The sequence below is a fragment of the Mytilus edulis genome, chromosome 6, assembly GCF_963676685.1.
Source record: "Mytilus edulis chromosome 6, xbMytEdul2.2, whole genome shotgun sequence".
NCBI lineage: Eukaryota > Metazoa > Mollusca > Bivalvia > Mytilida > Mytilidae > Mytilus > Mytilus edulis.
Window position 1 is genome coordinate 92,475,626 of NC_092349.1, and position 22,350 is coordinate 92,497,975.

A 22,350-nucleotide genomic window follows, 5' to 3' on the forward strand; every position below is an offset into this window, starting at 1 on the left:
GTCCGATTTATTGCGTGCCATTTGGCCTTTGCTTTCAATATTGTTCAGTGTCAAATGTGTTCGGGCCAAATAAACTACGTTTTTCATATAAGTTAATTTATACGATACTTGTTTAGAAAATTCAAACCAGGATGCCCCCGAAAAGAAAAATTAACAAACGAAAGGTTTTAGCAGTAAACGTGAAAGATGTTGACCAGGCGGTGGACCCCCTTGTACAAGTGGAAACTGCTTAAGACGACCCTGCTGATAATGTCGTCACTGAAAAGGGTAGGAGTCTACGGACATTCCCGCCGAATTGTATTTTTCTGTATACAACGAAAATATTTTGCACAACAAACGTACAAGCTTCCACTTTCGTACGACTGATAATCAATGTTATACGAGCATCGTGCAACATTTGGTATTCTTGAAATATTTGTGCGACTGTATCACGAGTGTCTTGCGACAGTCTTGCGACAGTCACGAGATTGTCGTTCGATTGTTTTTTTTATTAATAAAATGCTTTATTTTGGTACCCACGAACAATGTGTTTATCGCACAGCAGTCGCATGACTGTGGTAAACGACTCTCATTACAGCCACAAGACAGTGACAAGACAAAAAAAAAATCGTAGAACAAAACTGGTGCATTGTCTAATTTTTGTCCGAGATACACGACAGCGCAACGATGCTGAACATATTGTGCGACTGTCGTACGAAGATCACAGATGACCCGAGATTTTACCAAATTTCATGTCGTGGCGCTGCATAAATGTGTCGTGGGTTCGTTGTGACCAGTGCTTAAGAAATATACTATATTAAAAACAAAATATATAAGAGACATATAGTTATCAAAGGTACCAGGATTATGATTTAGTACGCCAACCGCGCGTTTCGTGTACATAAGACTCAACACTGACGCTCATTTCAAAATAGTTATAAAGTCAAACAAATAAAAAGTTAAAGAGCATTGAGGATCCAAAATTCCAAAAAGTTGTGCCAAATACGGCTAATGTAATCTATGCATGGGATGAAAAAATCCTTAGTTTTTCGAAAAATTCAAAGTTTTATTAACACGAAATTTATAAAAATTACCACATAATTGATATTCATATCAACACCGAAGTGCTGACTACTGAGCTGGTGATATCCTCGGGGACGAAACGTCCACCAGCAGAGGCATCGACCCAGTGGTGTAAATAGTTATCAAAGGTACCAGGATTATACTTTAGTACGCAATATTATCATAATACAGCTTTTATCGTCTTAATAATAAGTTAGTGACAGTATTGAACGTATATATCTATCACGTCGAACTTGAAGTACAGGATTTTACAGATGCTGTTAAGATTGCTTCATATCTTGATCTATTTCGGCTGTTGTCTGCTCTATGGTCGGGTTGTTGTCGCTTCAACTCTTTCCCCATTTCCATTCTTAATGTTTCATCGAAAATTGACAAAAATAGTCGGTTGAAAACAAACTTTTAGGACAAAAGAGATTTCGTCTTCTAAATTATGTTCCGTCCTCGTTTTGTACGATATGAATTACCGAATTAGACTTGAAAAATAGGTTAACTACATTAGCAACATGCATATGACAGATGTCACGTGTAGAGCAATGTATGTTTACCGTACCGGAGCATCTCAGATCTCTTTTGGTTTTCTTACTGCTAGTTTCCAAGGAAGCAAATGTTTTCTGAATGACATAATCGATGAATTAACAGTTTAAATTTACAAATGTGTAGTAGTTGTACTGAGAAATATTAGAATTTGATGAAATTGGGGTTTGGTGGACGTGTTCCTCAACATGTCCCACATAGTTCTGAGTTAGCTGACTATATCAAAAACGTCTATATTATCAAATTCAAAATAACATAACAATATACAGCCTCATAAATTTGGTGAGTGTTGCGGGTAGGTTAATGCAGTTTCAAATCAATGTTTGGTGATTTTCAACGGAATCTTATCTATTACGTCATTTTCAAAACTATGCGAATTCTGATTGGCTAAATCGGACGTTGGAAGAATTTGTAATGGATTGTTGATTTTTTGGCTACACTGAGGTCAAGGATTTATCAGCTTGTTGTTTTTCGACAACGGCATTGCGACGTTAAGAATATCTTCATCCATCACTAATGTTCCTTTGAACACTTACAGTTTCAAGTAAGAAAATCGCCAAAAACTAAGATTCATCAACGTTAAATTTTACCTTGTCATTCACAAAAAAAACACTGTTGTGTTTCCGAGTATAACTTATTGCTGATAGATACATTGGATGGTCGTTCCTGTAGTCAGGAACGCCCGATTGCTCTTCAAATATGATAAGGTCGTCTGTAAGCGATTAGTTCAGTACCGGAAGCGGAGGATCTCGGGGTAGTTTTTCAAACATCTCTCAATAGTCTGTCTGATGACCTAAAACTAACCCTACGATAACTACAATACCAAGTAGAAAAAGAAGGGGCCTTCATACCCAAGGCCGATGTGTGATAATCAGTCTGTTCAATTTTCCGAGTAAAATATTTAAACAGTTTGTTTCTTTAATTGCTCAATTGATTATGGAGAAGGTGTAACAAAAAGATCATTTAAATAAAGATCAGCAACAATTTCCCGATGCGTGAACTTTTTATTTTTGTTCACAAATTTACTTCTCTTTGAAAGTCGCTTGTACGTTTGTAGATAATGCCGGACCCGAAAACTTGTACAACACGTTAACTTTGACCCAAAAGTGCTAGCGTGAAGAAATGATGAATTTGTAAGTCAAATTAACGTACAGAAAGTTGAATATTATTCTTTTTTTAAAGAAAACTGCTACTAGTTCGGCGGCTTTGTGAAAAAATTGTGCGCATCCTGCTACAAGCATGAAATTTGGCATAGACCTTCCTCAAATATTTCTCTTTTATTTCAGATAGGGAGACATTTGAAAAAATGTCTCACTTTCAGTAAAATTCAAAATGGCGGACAGTATACTTAAATTAGCCCAATATCGAAGGCTAGTATGTGAAAAGGTGTTATTAACATGCTACTATCATAATAATTGGTACAAACCTTTGGTATGTACTACTTTTGGATGTATGATATAGATAAGATCTCTTCAAAAACCCTACGTCCAGAAAAATCCAACATGGCGGACAAAGTACTAAAATAAGTTTTTTTTTAGTTAGGGTAATTGAAATGTGTTTTAAAGTATTGCTACTATCATTATATTGTGCAGGAACCTTTCTTTGGTGCCTCTCATGGATACAATGTATCAGACATATGTCTTTAAAACCCTTACTTCCGATGATATCCATTATGGCGGACCTAGAAATATTGATATTTTTTCATTTTAAAATTTAACTTTTTTTCAAATGTAAAGAAAATTGTTTTTTTTAGCTGGTCATTTAACTTTTGTCTTTCAGTCATCTTCAAAACCACTAATGCTATTCAGCTATATATGTTTCAATACAAAGTTATCACTTTAGTAAAAAAAACAATATGCCGTTAATTACAAAGATGAGTCCTCAATCCATATCTTCGATGTAGAGCTTTGAATAGATTGATTAAAACAAAATTAAATCACTTAAGTTCTTAAACATATGTAGAATGACTAATTTATGGCCGCAAATACATGTTTATTCACAATTGGAGAGCGTATTTTCCAAACTTACAAAGATCATGGTATTGTTTCTTTCATCAATAATGTACATGCTTCTGATAAGACGAAGAGACCTCACAAAGAGTTGTCCAAAAGGGTTCCAGGATCATATATTTCCCTTCTCCATTCATAAGCGTCTGGACTAGTTAGCATAGGAACCAATACCAAGCTTGTTACTCATTCGCACCCGCCATGGTATATTGCACGTTTTACTTGCTGAAAAAGACTAGACCGAGTCATGGGAATAGCTTCAATAAGTATGTCCTCTTCAAAAAAAGATGTTTCCTTGCTTCGTTAACCCCATCTGATTAGTTTGTTCGATCTCACAACGAAACCACGTATCGTTCTATCAATGACATTGTCAAATCCATATCTATTGATGTTGGCTGATCAATCATCATTCTAAATTATAGAGTCACATCTTCAAACACCATCCATGGAACCAACGCTGATCCTTTTCCAGCAAACGTGTAATCCCTCAATGCCTAGTGTATTTGAAAGCTCGTGGATATATATATATATCTGAAACTTTTCCCACTTCCAAATGCAAACCAAAGTTCGTCTGCCCCTATGTCACTGAATAGCGAAACAGCACTGACAGCAACATCAGTATCGACTGTTCGAGTAATGACTCAATTAAGTCTGTGTTTCACTGCATCAGACACATGCATCTTGATTCAAGTGTCAGCCTCTTCATTGTTCGCATTGTTTAAAATAACCAAAAGTATTCTTCTTTTTATTAAAAGGATACTATTTAATTTGAAATCAGTTATTTTAAATAACTCCAAACAAGTCGTCTAATTAGAATTTAGATATAATAAGATTTAAAATACTTTAACTTTTATGTTTGTGGAATAAGAAAGCAGTTATTACTTTATTTTGATACAAACTATTAACCGCCCAATGATTTCAGTACTTTTTGTACATGAGGATTGGCTATTCTTCATAAAATATGCTTACTTTAAGGAAAAAGATTCCAAATTTTGGTACGTGTTGCCTTAAATGCAAATATTTCTTCATTTTACTGAAAATTACTGACCGCCATTTGATTTTTGTACTTGATAAAGTTCAGAATAGTTTTTTTTTATAGAATTAAAAGAATGTCAGAAAAATCATACTTAAATCTTGTTCGCATTGTTTAAAATAACCAAAAGTATTCGTCTTTTTATTAAAATGATTTGATTTTATTTGAAATCAATTATTTTTACCATCTTGGGACAAGTCTTCTAATTAGAATTGAGATAAATGAGAATTAAAATACTTAAAGTTTAATTTCTGTAGAATAGGAATGCAGTTATTGCTTTAAAATTATGATACAAATTATTATCTGCCATATGATTTCAGTACTTTTGATTCATCAAGATTGGTTGTTCTTCATAAATTATGTTAATTTGAACAACAAGATATTAAATTTGTGTACGCGTAGTTAATGCAAATATTTCTTATCACATTGGAAAATATTGTAAATTCAAATGCAATCAGTTGTTATAAATGAATTTTATATGTATTTAGTATAAAATGTGAATAATTCAAGAATGTATCTGCTTAAAGTTTTGTTTTTGTTGAATTAACATGCAATTATTTCTTCATTTTGATAGAATATATTGACCGCCACTGGATTTGTGTACTTTTTATTGTTGGGGAATGTTTATTTCGTTATTAAGACAAAAGAGACTATCAGAAAAATAAAATGTAATGTTGTTTGCCTTGTTCAAAATTATTCATATTTCTTGTTGGCAAAAATCATTCATTGTGGACTATATTTGACAAGACAAAAGCCGAAGTTCAGAAAGCTATTATTAAAGCTAGAATAGTTCCAGGAACATTTATACGCAATTCTGATCGAGTGATATTTAATCAATCACCTTCTCCAGTTTGCCAACTATGTAATCTTTCAGAACCAATTAAGGCCTATGTTACTCAACAAACAACAGATGAAGTCTGACACAGTGTTTTTCAATCCAAACCAAACATTATGAGGCTAATTATGCTGCAGGCATTTTTCACAAACACTAAGAGACAGCAAGATAATGAACACGATAGAAGCCAAAACTAGGGAGATGTGCTATAAACTTTATATCAAGCGCTTAAAGTTGATTGAGGCAATGGATGGTTGACGGTCTGAAACAAACAGTTTTTATTCCGTATAAGTTGTGTTTTAATGTTTATAAATGACACTCGGATTTTATGTGTAATTAGAAGAGTTTTACTGTGTATTCTAACCGTTGGATAATAACTTTTAAAATATATCCACCATATATTTTAAATATGTAAATAGTACTTTTACTTGGAGATAATCCTTGGTGTTCTTTATGAAGGAAGCTTATACGAAGAGAAGAAGTTTAAAAATCAGCATTTTTTTGTAATTTGTTTTTTAAAGGCTTCGATTGTGACAGGAATAGAGAAAGTTTATGATAGTGATAAGTTTTTTTTAAAGAATTTTATGATGATAAGGATACAAAAAATTTAAAATATTGAAAATAGTAGACGAAAATTTTCAATAACTGATCCTTTCATTTCGTGTTCCCGAGTATTTTGGAAAATAATAAAATCAAAATCGCGATATAGACACCTTTTTAGAAATCGCCGGGCTTGAAAATATATAACCTAAATAAAACGAAAAAAAAAAATTCTTTAATGATGATTTTTCAATTTAGATTTTATTTTATTTTACATTTCTTTTCATTTCAATTCATAAACTTTGCTAAATATTTTATAAAAAATGTATCAGTTGTACTTTATCGTTCGTATGTCACGAGTAGCCATTTTAATTAAATCAAACGAAATTAAGATTCCGTAATTTGTATTAGTTTATCATGTGACGTATTAATGTTTAATCCGTCAGCTAAGTCGATCGGTATTATCCATCCGATCAGTCAATTACTTTTACTTTAAGTCTGACGGATTGCTGACGTGAGTTTGACGCGAACTTGACTGATCAAAGGTACCAAGATTATAATTCAGTACGCCAGACGCGCGTTTCGTCTACATAATACTCATCAGTGACGTTCAGATCAAAACAGCAATAACGCCAAACAAGTACAAAGTTGAAGAGCATTGATGGCCCGAAATTCCAAAACGGTGTGTCAAATATGGCTAAGGTAATATATTTATCAAAGGTACCAGGATTATAATTAATACGCCAGACGCGAGTTTCGTCTACATAAGACTCATCAGTGACGCTCAGATCAAAATGTTTTTCGAACAATTCAAAGTTTTGTAACAGGAAATTTATAAAAATGACCACCTAATTGATATTCATGTCAACACCGAAGTGCTGACTACTGGGCTGGTGATACCCCCGAGGACGAAACATCCACCAGCAGTGGCATCGACCCAGTGGTGTAAATACTTATCAAAGTACCAGGATTATAATTTAATACGCCAGACTCGCGTTTCGTCTACATAAGACTCATCAGTGACGCTAAGATCAAAATAGTTGTAAAGCCAAACAAGTACAAAGTGGAAGAGCATTGAGGACTCAAAAATTCCAAAAAGTTGTTCCAAATACGGCTAAGGTAATCTATTCCTGGGATAAGAAAATCCTTAGTTTTTCTAACAGGAAATTTATAAAAATGACCACATAATTGATATTCATGTCAACACCGAAGTGCTGACTACTGGGCTGACTACGCCAGACGCGCGTTTCAAAAGTTTTTTTTCACATATACATTATATAATTATGTCTCTTTATAAAAGTTATTAAGTATATTCGGCAATTTTAAATTTAAGTTCAAGGAATATGCATTATATTATGCAAATTTTGCCTCCAGTGGAATAAAAAAAAATAAAAGATATATGGGACTTAAACAATAATTCCTTTAAAACTTCTTTTGATATTTTTAACCGTCTTAAAGATAAAAGGAATTGGATTGCACAATATAGCCGCCTTAAATCTTCGTTAACACCTCAACAAATTGATGGTTTAAAAACTGACTCTAGCATGCAAAGTCTCTCTGATAGACCTATAAAAATAATACATTCTTGTCAATTTATATAAAAAGGAGTTGTCGTTAATGCTAAAAAAAATATGCCTTAAAGATATTAGATACTTCTATGAGAATACAACAGCTCCAAAAAGCCGTTTTAAGTGGATTTTACATTTTGGGAATGAGCTACCATGGGAATACATTTGGGAAACCTTGAATAAGAATTTACCTAACAGGAAAACTAAACAACTTCAATGGAAGTTACTACATAATATAATTTACACTGAAGAAAAATTACAAAAAATGAATCAATCAAACGGGAAGTGTCACTATTGCAATGAAAAAGAATCACTTTTTAAACTTTTTATTTATTGTAAACTGGTGGAAGACGTTTGAGAAAATATGGGAATTTTGTTCAAAATTAAATATCGAAAAATTACAAGAATCCGAAACAAGTATAATTTTTTGGGTCAATAATGCAGATGCATCTTATACCCAAATTTTAGATACGGTACTTCTAATCACGAAATGGGTTATCTGGAAAATTAGAAATATCGCAAAATATCAAAATAAAGGGATAAGTAAATCGGTGATTTTAAATATGATAAAACAACAAATGCAATTTTTGCTCAAATATTTTAAACCGAATACGAAAAACGAAGACTTTTCTTTTATGTGTGACATATTTTGTATATAAATATACATTTTGTGTGGTCAGGTCAGTGCAATGACCTCTTTGATACTGATTGAATAATAATATGTACACTGCTCTCAACTCCCTACATGTAATTTCTATTATGTATGTAATTCAGGTATATCATCTAATTGTAACAAGACATGTTGCATCAACAGGTTCATTTTATAAATAAAAATTTACTCACCATATCTTTGAAATAAAACCTTTTTGGAAATCAAAAATCATTAAATAATCCATTTTTTTTGTGACGGAACTACTGTAACACATCCCTTTAACAAATCGCACGTGGTAAATGATCACTCGACCAGAATTTAAATTTAATTGAAATTAACATAACAAAAGACTTGATGTACGGTAACATTGAAATTGCTTAATAAATAAAGGTAGCTTTTGTGAGAAATAAATAAAGATACAAAACATACTTTATTTAAAAAATTATATATGGTGAGAGGTAAAGATATATAGATCGATAATGATTGCAGGTACATGTACATTCGTACAAGGATAGATAATATTTTTAAAGGTTGATGTTAATAATTTATAGTGGGAGTTTTTTTCTCATTTGCTTTTTCCCCGACAAATGACTGTAAAAATTGGGGCCCCTTAGTTGCTCCCCTGGGCAACTGAGGGTTGATGTAACAGGCGATTGATAATAAAATATGTTTTATATTTAAAAAAAAAAGTTACTTAGTATGCAATCAAAATGATAATTCCCCTGAATAGTGACTAAAGACTAATTACACTTCTTCAGCACCTCAATACACTCCATGAGTGAAGTGTGGGTACTGGTAGTTCAATATTTTTCTACTGTTTCTGTTTTATTTCATTTTTGTTTTTTTCTCAATTGATTGATGCATTTCGAATAACGGTATACTACTGTTGCCTTTTTTCTGTCATTCATTGTGTTTTTATTTTCTCATTTTTGTTTTGGCTGCCTTTTTTACCAATACAACAAGTCTCTATTCTTCCTAAGGGAAGCATTATTTTTCTCTATTAATTCTTAATATACGTTTTTTATATATAAAATAATTGTTTTAGTGAAATTAAAGATTGACATGCTTGATGCATGCATAGAAAAACCATCAACCTGTAATTGCATTTGAATGGTATCTTTTCGTTTGGAGTAATACATTGAGTACTCTTTTCTCAAAATGTGTATATTAATAGGTTTACCATATGTGATAAAAAAAAGATTGACAATCTAGTCTGCAAGTAGATAATAGAAATGTTTTATCCAAAACACAAGTCAACATTTCAATACCATTGCCGATCATTTAAGATTCGAAACAACAGAATCAGCTATTAATAGTAAGAGATGAAAATAAATAGGTAAAAATCAAACAACAACACTTCATTTGTCACACATAAAAAAGAAGAAACCAGGAAGAATGCTACAAAGTTAACTTACCTCCAGTAAGAAGTGCCCTTTTTTCTTTTCCTGTACCTACACAAATAACATTAATTATCAGATATTTCACATTTTTGTTTTTGCAAGTCATTCAATGCAGAAGCCTTCTACTTCGTGCAAACTATTTAGTTACTACTTTTTTCAAAATCAAAGCATTGTTAGCAATCTTCACCAGAAAATATAATTTTACAATACAAAAGATTTCAGACTTCAAGCCATTTTTATAATCGTTTTCTTCAATGCAGGTAGTTAGAAAAATATCTTGGCAAATATTCAAAGGGTATGAAATGTGTGTATAAAAAAGAATATGTGTTATGATTTAAATTGAGACAACTCTCCAGAAGAGACCAAACTGACACAGAAATCAACAACTATAGGTCACCGTACGGTCTTCAACAATGAGCAAAGCCAATACCGCATAGTCAGCTATACTAAGCCCCGAAATGAAAATTTGGTACAATTCAAAACAAGAAAACTTACGACCTAATTTATATTTAAAAAATGAACGAAAACATATATGTATCACATAAACAAACGACAAACACTGAAGAACAAGCTCCTGACTTGTGACAGGCACATATATACAGAATGTGGCGGGGTTAACCATGTTATCGGGATCCCAACCCTCCGCCTAACCTGAGACAGTGGTATAACAGTACAACATAAGAACGAGCTATAAAAATTGTCGAAAAAGGCTTAACTCATCAGAAGGATAAAAAAGTAGTTTACAATAAATGATTGTAGACAGCATTCCTAAAAATATTGATTAATAGTAAACTTTAATATATAGTTGTCTCATTTGCATACTCATTACTTAATTTTGTTACTGCACAATAAGGCTAAACGCGGCGTCTAATACCAATCAATCAATCAATAATAACTGTAAAAGAAAGTAAAATCACAAAAATACTGAACTTTGAGGAAAATCAATTCGGAAATTCAATAATCACTTGGCAAAATCAAAGAACAAAACGCATCAAAAACGAATGAACAAAAACTGTCATATTCCTGACTTGGTACAGGCATTTTCAAATGTAGAAAATGGTGGATTAAACCTGGTTCTATAGCGCTAACCCTCTCACTTTAAAATGACAGTCTCATCAAATTCCGTTTATTTACATTGATGCGTTAAACAAACAGACACAATAAACAAAATAGTCAAAACATGGGTACATCAGTCATCATCGTATAACAATTTCAAACGGAACAATTTAACAGAAAACAAACAAGTACCAATAGTATACACTTTTGAATTTAGGTACTTAGAACTAATGATAAGTCGAAAGATATAAAATCATGGTATTTTTAGGGCCCTTTATTTAGCTTGCTGTGCGGTGTGAGCCAAGTCTCCGTGTTGAAGACCGTACCAAAACCTATAATGGTTTACTTTTATATTAGTTAAACAACGTTGGGTTGATTCTAAAATCGGGACGGTCACGCAAATAAGGTAGTTACAACAGGCAAGGCTGCGTATTAATGCATTCTATATGAAACACCACAGCCAGCTGATGTGGTTATAATCGCACGATTTAAACTTCATTTTTTATTGATCTCATGTGGTGCCAATGATTTTCATTTTCTCACCCAAAATATTTCCCGAGTAATTTTCTCCTCCAACGACAAAAATCAAAAACCTATGTCAATTAAATATGTACAACATCTATGCAAGTGGTTTAAAAGAGATTAGTTTCATATTATATATGTAGGACTCAAATCTATGGCGGGTTCCAAATCTATGGCAGATTCCTAATCTATGGCAAATGTGACGTTATAAACGCCAAACAACTCATACCTATGGCAGATTTTTGTTACTCGAAATCTACGGCAGATCTTGGGAAGAGGGAGATCCGTATAACGTCACAATTGAATATAACGCCATATTACATCTTCGCCGCCGCTAACGATGGCGGGACTCATAGATTTGAACACCATTCAAGATGAAGATATTTCTATAAAAAAAAATTTGCGGTTGGTTAAAAGGAAGATATGAATTATCATCCCGAAGATGGACCAAATGTGCTGTACTTTTTATGGCGCCGCTATTTTCAGTACCATATATTTTAGAATTTTAGGATTTTTTTGGGTCTTTTTAGCTTGCTGTGATCCAAGGCTCCGTGTTGCAGGCCGTACCTTAACCTATACTGGTTTACATTTATAAATTAAAATATACATCTTCCTATGTCTAATTAGCAGTAGTTTACTGTCTCCGGCTGGCAAAGTAACTTAGTTTATAATGTGATATTTAAAATTACCGGATACAAAGATTTGAATTGTCATTAAACAAAAAAGATATATTTACGATATTGCTAAAATAAATATTATTTTAAAATTCAAACTGTTCATTTTTATTTGTTACTTTTTTTCTTTTTTTATATATATAAAAAGCGGCATTCTTGTTTGTTAGAGGTCTTATTAGTTGGTTTAATTAATTGGTTAAACAGGTACCATGCACACTGACAGATTAAAAAATCGTTATTTTTCACAGAACACATCATTTAATCCTGAAGTCTGTAATAAAGCAAATGCATTTATCATTTATGATTTTTTGTTGTTGACCATTATGGAATGTTTACTTCACAAATGTTTATAGACATGATCCCGTTGTCGTGTTTTTCCCATTGCTTAAGACAAGTCATTGGTCGAAAATGTACTGCATTGTTTTCCATTTGCACAAAACTTGCCATAGATTTGGAAACAACATAAATCCGCCATAGATTTTGAATAACATAAATCCGCCATAGATTTTGAATAACATAAATCCGCCATAGATTAGGAAATTACAAAACTTGCCATAGATTTGGGATGACATGACGTCACATTTACCACAGATTAGGAATCTGCCATAGATTTGGAACCCACCATGGATTTGAGTTCTACATATATATATAAGTACGTCTGAGTCAGTGACAACTCTTTTACATATCTAACATTGTTGGGTTGATGTTTAGACGAGTTGTATATATATATATATATATATATATACAACTCGTCTAAACATCAACCCAACAATGTTAGATCTGTAAATTTGCTTTCGCAAATTTTTGGTTCTTCCCTCGCCGGGATTCGAACCCATGCTACATTGATATCGTGACACCAAATCGCCTGCACTGCAGCCGTCCCGCTAGACCACACGACTACCTGGGCTCTCAAAAAAGAGCTTTCGGTGGGCATGTGTTACCTTTCCACGTCAGTTTTAATCTAGCGGCGTACTATAGTACATGATATATAAGGCATGAAGATGTTAATACTACAGATCAGCTAAATTATCTATAGTAAAGGATCCTACAAATTAATGTAAGATACAGTCACAGAAAATAATTATGTTCATAAGTACGTCTGAGTCAGTGACAACCCTACAACAGATGTATCCATCGGATCGCCATCAATATATCAATTTTATTTGGCAATCGCCAATGGCCGTCAGCAGGGTTAAAGAACATTAGTTGTTCGACCTGTTAGTCAAATGCGTTTTGTTTAAATATACTTTTTCACTTTTTTGGTCTTTTGGAAAATGTTGTTTAGGCTGTATTTAGACCCTTCTACAACGAAATTTGTTTTACATGCACACGTCTAAAAAGTGCGCTTTTTATACAGCGCAATCATAGGTTTGAATGTAGTTTTCAATTTAGACTCGTTTATATTTTTTCGTTTGGGCTTGTAACATATTTTCCCTCCGGTTTATATGATCCGTTCATCCTGTATTGACTTAAAATTCAAGAGTCTATCTAAAAATGAGGGTACTTTTTCTAACAAGAGTGCACACACTGAAATGTTTCGCCTTCTTTACTAATCATTGATATTATGTTGATAGTCCTAAGTATAAAGCTTTATTACAACTGTCACATAAACGTTACATTAACCAAGATAACTAAACAAAGACCAATGAACCATGAAAATAGGGTCAAGGTCAGATGAACCATGCCAGGCTGACATATACAGCTAACAATGCTTCCATAAAACAAATATAGTTGACCTAATACTTATAGTTTAATAAAAATAGACCAAAACACAAAAACTTAACACTGAGCAATAAACTGTGAAAATGAAGTCAGGGTCAAATAAAACCTGCGCGACTAATATATAGATCATAAAATATTTCCATACACTTAATATAGTTGACCTATGGCGTATAGTATTTGATAAAAAGACCAAAACTGAAATACTTTGACCACTGAACCATGAAAATGAGGTCAAGGTCAGATAACATATGTCCGCTAGACATGTTCACCTTACAACAATTCCATACAACAAATATAGTAGACCTATTGCTTAAAGTATGAGAAAAACAGACCAAAACACAAAAACTTATCTATAACCACTGAACCATAAAAATGAGGTCAAGGTCAGATGACACATGTCAGTTGGAAATGTACACCATACAGTCCTTCCATGCACCGAATATACTAGCCCTATTGCTTATAGTATCTGAGATATGGACTTGACCACCAAAACTTAACCTTGTTCACTGAGCCATAAAATGAGGTCGGGGTCAAGTGAAAACTGTCTAACGGGCATGAGGACCTTGCAAGGTACGCACATACCAAATAGAGTTATCCCATTACTTACAATAAGAGAGAATTCAACATTACAAAAAATCAAGTGGTCACTGAACCATGAAAATGAGGTCAAGGACATTGGACATATGACTGACGAAAACTTCGTAACATGAGGCATCTATATACAAAGTATGAAGCATCCAGGTCTTCCACCTTCTAAAATATAAAACTTTTAAGAAGTGAGCTAACAACGCCGCCGCCGCCGCCGGATCACTATCCCTATGTCGAGCTTTCTGCAACAAAAGTTGCAAGCTCGACAAAAAATGAGGGTACTTTTTCTAAAAATGAGGGTTCTTTTTATATGGCCTTCCAAATACCGTGTCGACCCCTAACATAACTAAAGAGACATTTATTGTCGAAATCCGGATCTGGTGTGCAAAAAAATATTGACACCTTATGTCTGTGGCATAACATCGTGGCCACAAGTTAATTGTTTTCTGTTTAGTATTAAATTTATATTAAGATCCATTTTGTTACATCTTGTGATCAATTTTATTTGGCAATCGCCAATGGCAGTCAGCAGGGTTAAAGAACATCAGTTGTTCGACCTGTTTGTCAAATGCGTTTTGTTAAAATATACTTTTTCACTTTTTGGGTCTTTTGGAAAATGTTGTTTGTGCTGTATTTAGACCCTTCTACAACGAAATTTGTTTTACATGAACATGTATAAAAATTGCAATTTTTATCCAACGCAATCATAGGTTTGAACGTAGTATACAGTTTAGACTCGTATATATATATATTTGTTAGCGGCAATAAGTGAAATTAGGCATTGAGCTTAAATCCTAGACAATAAGCTAACGCCTAGGCAGTAAGTCTAATGCCTAAATGATGTTAGGCATTAGTCTTAAATCCTAGGATTTAAGCTTAAATCCTGAAAAATGTGTGCAGGCATTAAGCTTAATGCCTAAAATATAAATGCGAGTAAATAAAAGACTTTTATTCATTTAAATAGAAATATATTTATTATATAATAACATTATGAGAACTGGAGCCTGTTTATCGAAACTATTCTTAGATCGGTCTTACAAGATATTCGTAAGACAGAAATTAGAATGAAGTATGGAACAACCTACGACATGTCTCAGCATGCACATCGAAGCTATCTGTTGATTATTTTAGCTAGGATGTTCTAACCGCTGTCCTAACTATTTATGTAAAAGAAAAAAGAAAATGAAAAATTGAAATATTGTATCCAATTTAACCAACAACTATAATTCAAAAACCGATTCATTATTAGAAAATAATTATAAGTTTTAAATTTAAGGGTAATAAATAATTTTGATATAATTATATTTGTACATTTAAACTCTTTGTTAAAATAGTAAAAAAAAATATATCTTTTTTTTATATTAGAATTGAACAAACTAATCGTAAATAGTTAAAATTAAATATATAATCGTGCATCTTTCATAGAAATACTGAGTACTTCAAATATTGTATTTTATTACTGCAATAAACAGTTTGAATATGAGCAAAAGAAAAAAATATAATTTTACTGATGAAAAACTACAGGGCCCAGTTTCATCCTAAATATAAAAAAGAAGATGTGGTATGATTGCCAATGAGACAACTGTTCACAAGAGACCGGAAATATAATATTTTATTTTATTAAAATTTACGTATCCAAAATGGTGTGTGCTAAAAATCATATCTTAATTTTGTCTACTTTTGACCAATTCAAACCAGCTCGACTAGTGGAGTGTACAAATTTTCAAATAAATATTATAACTTTTCTATAGAATCTCCCCCCACCATTTTATTTTTTGTAATAGCTTTAAAACATGAAAAAAGTATGAGTTTTTAACTTTTAAAATTACTAAATAAACTGACTTTTGAAGATCTGTTAAATGAATGTATATTTATACATGTATTATTAGAAGTATAATTCAGAAACGATTTTAGATCAAAAAGAAATCACCAAATATTCATTAATTCCGGAATTTACTTATTGCCTAAAATTATGTTCGGCAATAGGAAAAATAATCATCATCAGATTTCAGGAAATAAGCTTAATGCCTGAAAATTTCAGGCAATAACTTAATGCCTAGGCGTTAGCTTATTGCCTAGGATTAAAGCTAAATGCCTAATTTCACTTATTGCCGCTAACATATATATATATATATATATATATATATATAAGTACGTCTGAGTCAGTGACAACTCTACAACAGATGTATCCATCGGATCGCCATCAATGATGGTGATACATGGCTGTGAACATAATGTCTAAACATCAACCCAACAATGTTAGATCTGTAAATTTGCTTTTGCAAATTTTTGGTTCTCCTTCGCCGGGATTCGAACCCATGCTACTGTGATATCGTCACACCAAATCGCCTGCACTGCAGCCGTCCCGCTAGACCACACGACCACCTGGGCTCTACAAATATAGAGCTTTCGCTGGCCTTGTGTTACCTTTCCACGTGTATCATTGATGGCGATCCGATGGATACAATCAACAGCATTTACCGCCGGTACTTTGCTATGAACGTATGATTTTTTTTTTACAAAAGCGCGCCATTTTTCGGCTGACGTCGGCCGACGCAAAATAGTCCAATTTTCGGCGTAGGACTACTGAGCGCTGCCGAATCACATTTTATCCACAAAGGCACATCCGGTTGTCCTACTGCGTCAAATAAACTATACGACAATTCCGGAAGTAACATATTTTGAACCGTAAGTAGAAAATTATCTCCCTTATTAATATCTGTTTGTATAAAAACCTTTTGGAATCAGCGTACAATGAGCTGTCATTTGATGCTGAAATTAATATTTTAAAACCAAATTTCAATATTTTCATAACAAAATAGAGCTTACTGGTTAAAAGACCTTTAATTGTTAAACAATTGGTTTTTAATTAGGTCTTTCCACTTTTCTGTGGAAAGACCTATTGTTTTTCTTCTGATTATTTTTTTTTTTTTTTTTTCTTCCGCCTAATTTTGTTCTTGCGGTAAACATTTGTTTCGCAATATGTCGCTTAGATATTTGGTATATGATATCGAACAGTTTATGCGCTTTTGAAATTTACCCTGCGTAAACGAATACTTTTCTTTGTAGGAGTTATCCCCCCAAACACTGTTTTCCTTGTTAGCGCAACTCCTTCGCAACCGTAAAATTTTATGACAAATTTATTTTACAAAATTGCTCGTTATATCCTTCGCATGATTTGTCCTATTTTGACCGAAGTGATATGAACGCTCCATATGAGAGTTATTTCCCCTTATGCATTTGATATAAGTGATATGCATTTCTATCTTGTAAACCATAAGTGCTAGAGACCAAGGATCTTTTGATTTGAGGTCCTTGGTCCAAAAAAATAAAAATTAGGTCAAGGTCAAAGGTCAAGGTCATATTCTAATTTTTGAATTTGGCTAATTCCACTAATTTCCAGAAACCGTATAAGATATCGACAAATTATTTTTTCTTAATTGTTAGTTGCGCCTTGTCGTAACACGTAAATTTTGATTGCAAGGGTACGTTGAACGTAAAAGTGAGTTTTCTCCCCTCTTGTATTTAAAAATACGCGTATGGTGATATAACTGATTAACCGAATATAATTAAGACCTATGGTCTTTTGATTTGAGGTCCTTGGTTTATGACCTTGAAATTGATCCCAAGGTCATAGATTAATTTGACGTTCTAGTTTTTGACCTTTGCTTTCAGCTCATATGTATACATGATATAGCCATGAGACTTTTGGCGAAAGGTATCAAACCATTTAACCTTGAAAAAAACAACCGGAAGTGACCTTATGTAAACAGGAAGTAGCTATTTTTTGTACTTTATTAATTAAAAAGTATATAGAACCAGATCTTTTTGGAATCAGTGTCAATTAAATATTCAAATATTATCGGAAGAAACATTTTTCAAACCGGAAGTAACAAATTATCTCCCTTATTTAAAAAATATTGTATAGAAACCATATATTTCTGGAATCAGCGTACTATAACCTATCAGTTGACGATTGAAATGACATTTTAAACTTAATTTTACAACTTCCATATTAAAATACATTGTTTTCAGTGGAAAGACCTTCAATTGTTCTCTGAACAATTGGTTTTTAATTTACTTTTTTTTTCTTCTGCCGACTTAGATGCTTTTTTGTTTTTTAACATATTGAATGGATTTTTGGCAAATGATGTTGTACAGAAATGGGGGTTTCAAAACTCACCCTGAGTGACCGAACACTTATTCTTATAGGAGTTATCTCCCTGCATCCCCTTTTTCCTGTTATCGCTATATCTCTAAAACGGTAAAAGATTTTAACAAACTGTTTTCATCAAATTGTTCGTCTACTCTTAAGAATGATTTGGTTCATTTGGACTGGAGTGATCTAATGGGAGTTATTTCCCTTTTGAAATTTAAAATAGGCGATATAATGGATGATTAATTCACACATTATAAGTCGTAGAGGTCTTAAGTCTTTTGATATGGAGTCCTTGGTCCATTTGAAGGAAATTGAGGTCAATGTCAAAGATCAAGGTTATGTTCATTATTTTGAATTTTGCTTGTCATTCAAAAGAAACTGTAACAGTTAATGATATGATGTGTTTGCCACATAACTGTTTTCAATAAGGCGCAACTTCAACCCATTTAAGTCGGAGTGTTTTGGTCAACCCTCTCCCCTTTTGTATTTGAAGTCGGTATTTCTCCACAACCATACAAGTGATTGATCTGGGGTCTTTTGATTTGAGATCACTGACCTATGACCTTGAAATTAAGGTCAAGGTCAAAGGTCAATTTGATGTTCTAAATTTTGACCTTTGCTAAAAAAACTTTCTTGTTCATTATAAGACAATTAAGTCTTCTGCATATACCTATTAATCTAATTATTTTTATATCAGTTTGAAGTACCAAATTACATCAACAAGGAGTGACATTTACTAGCATCGTTTTTTTAAATTTCATTTTTAGTGTAGAGACGGAAAGAATTGAAGAATTGGTTTTTAATTAATTACGTATTGTTTTCAGCTGAGACTACTACATATATAACAGTTATAGAAGTCTCAGTTTTTGGCAATATTGTAACAATATTCTTTAGCATTTGAATTTTTCTTTTTTTTGTTCATGATTAATATTTTTAGATTGATAATATAATTGCATAATTTTTAAAGCGCCATTTATATGACATATTAATATTTATTTAACTTGCATTCCGATTTGATTGGCAAATAACTGTTTAACCACTTGACGCCATATTAATATTATATATGATTATTTCGGAAAAAGGAGGTGGATATTTAATCATCGGCTCTCAAGAAGTTTTATTGTAGATAAAAAAAAAGACGGGAAAATACCTCTAATAAGTAAAACTTTAAGATTGGTATTCTTTAAATTGTATAACTTTGATATTCTTTCTTTCTCCCCAATTTTTTAATTATATCGAGAATCACGTTTTAATGCCAGATCTTTTATTATTTGTTCTGTTAAATCAAAGACATGTAGTATATATATTCTATTTTCCGGAATAAACGTATTCACAATGATAAAGTAATAAGGGATAATTTATAGTTGGCATGTTGTGTATACACCTATCTATTGGTTAACACTATATATATTGCCCACTAGCTGTCCTTATGTGTTTTTTGTTGTTTGATTCCTGTCTCGTTGTCGTTAGCATCTCCTACAGTTTTAGTTCCGTTTGATGCACGTTTAATTTTGTTTAAAACAAACCATATTTGATAGAGTCATTCAATATATATTTCCCTTAAGACTTTGCTCAGAGGAAAGTAATAGAATAGGTTTGTATATAGATTTTAGAGCAAAACTAACAATAAAAGAAACAGTTTCACTTTTCAATTGATAACTCCCCAAATTTTTATTTCAAACTATTAATTTTTAAGATGTGTTTCATCTTAACGAAGTCTAAATGGTTAACAACTTACTAGTTTATTGTTTCCCTATTTGGCACACACCTAAATATAAACCTCATTGAAAATACAATTCAATTGGTTGAAGTAAATTCTTTTGAGCACAAAACAAATATTTTTTTTTTAAATATGAAGAACAATAATATTTATTTTTTTATACTTTGAAACACAGAGTTAATACTTTAAAATAAATGGTGCACAAGAAATCCTTAAATCGTCCTAGGAATGAGGAGTTCTTTTCTTCATAGAAACGTTTGAAATAGTTTACCCTGGACATTAAACAACTTAAAATCAATCAACTAAAATATATCCAAGGGATTAGTATTATGTATGTTCATGTAAATACACATATTTGCGACCAAGCTTAGCAAAAGGTCGTGCAGCATAATCAGTCAATCAAACTTTATTAGATTAACTCTTTAAGGAACGATCGTTTTCATTGGTCAATTCAAACCTTCGACCTCACATCTGCGAAAATAGAACACACGTACTATGACGTTGAATGGACTGATCAATATTTACGTAGCTGGTCAAGATCGTTTAAAGCTTGTATTTGCGTACATGCTTGTGTTCTTGATTATGCAATCACAAGTCTAGCTTTTATAAATGTGCATGTGAAATTTCATTGGTTTTATAATTTTCTGCCATTGACAGTAAAATTTTATACTTTAAAATCTTAACACTTTTGTCATCGAAATATGTAATTCAAATTTGTCCTCTGGATCAAGGGACGACATCAAAAGTTCAATGAAAATTAAAAAAAAAAAATCCATCCACATATTTTTTTCATTGACTCCAAGTTGCTCATCCTGCTTTTACTTTCACTTAATGGACTCGATGAATTAACGTTGTAGTTGAAAAATGAAACCGTACTTTTCTACAAACACTTTTCATATTCTTTGCCAAGTTTTAGGTATTCGACATAGGATAGTGATTTTTTTCTGATTCCCTTTACTTGAGAAAAATAAATTCCGAAATTGTAAGTAAATTCATAACATGTTACCAACCATGCTTTGTTTAAAAAAAAAAAAAACGCAGATGGCAAACCATGACATTGACAACTATAGATCACCGTACGGCTTTCAATAATTAGCAAAGGCCCCGAAATGACAATGTAAAACAATTCAAACGAGAATTGTTCCTTATAAACTACGACATTTCTCACAAGTATTAATTTATTATTTTGTTCAACACATGCAAAAGAACTGAATAATCTTCGCCGATGTAACATTTCAATTTATTACACAAAATGTCTTCCATGAATTCATTCAGGTGCACAAATGATACGATTAAAGTTATTTTGTTTCTATTTTGGGGGACAATTTCCTCCGTTTATGGTACGCTTAGCTACTGTTTGTATGTTTAATAGCATGAAAATAATATAAGAGGAATGTCAGTGCAACCCATCAATAATTATTGTAATTGCAGTATTATGAGATACTTATTATACGTGACTACGCCATTGTTAGGATTATAACCTATCGTCAGTATGAAAGAAATTAAAACTGGTTCATATATTCATCCGTATAAAAGCGGCACATACATTTTATTTTATCCTTATATATATATATATACAACTCGTCTAAACACTAACCCAACAATGTTAGATCTGTAAATTTGCTTTCGCAATTTTTTTGTTCTTCCCTCGCCGGGATTCGAACCCATGCTACTGTGATATCGTGACACCAAATCGCCTGCACTGCAGCCGTCCCGCTAGACCACACGACCATCTGGGCTCTCAAAAAAAGAGCTTTCGGTGGCCATATGTTACCTTTCCACGTCAGTTTTAATCTAGCGGCGTATTACAGTACATGATATATAAGGCATGAAGATGTTATTGTTACAGATCAGCTTAATTATCTATAGTAAAGGATCCTACAAATTAATGTAAGATACAGTCACAGAAAATAATTATATTCATAAGTATGCTGAGTCAGTGACAACCCTACAACAGATGTATCCATATATATATAAAATGACTGAATAAATAGTCAACGATCAATCTTACAGGGCGATGGATTATGAAATATGATTCTGTACACTACAAAATATAATATATAACAAGTCAAAAAGGGTACAAAATCACCATTAAATAACTATAAAATTAACAAATATTAGATATTTCGGACAACAGATATCCTTCTTCAATAATAGAACGATGTCAAATGAATCATGTCAATATATTCAAACTGAGATACTTTTTCTAAATCTAGAATTTATACAATTTAAGCGAACACCACAGACGCTGATACAATTTTAAAATTTCCAAACACGGC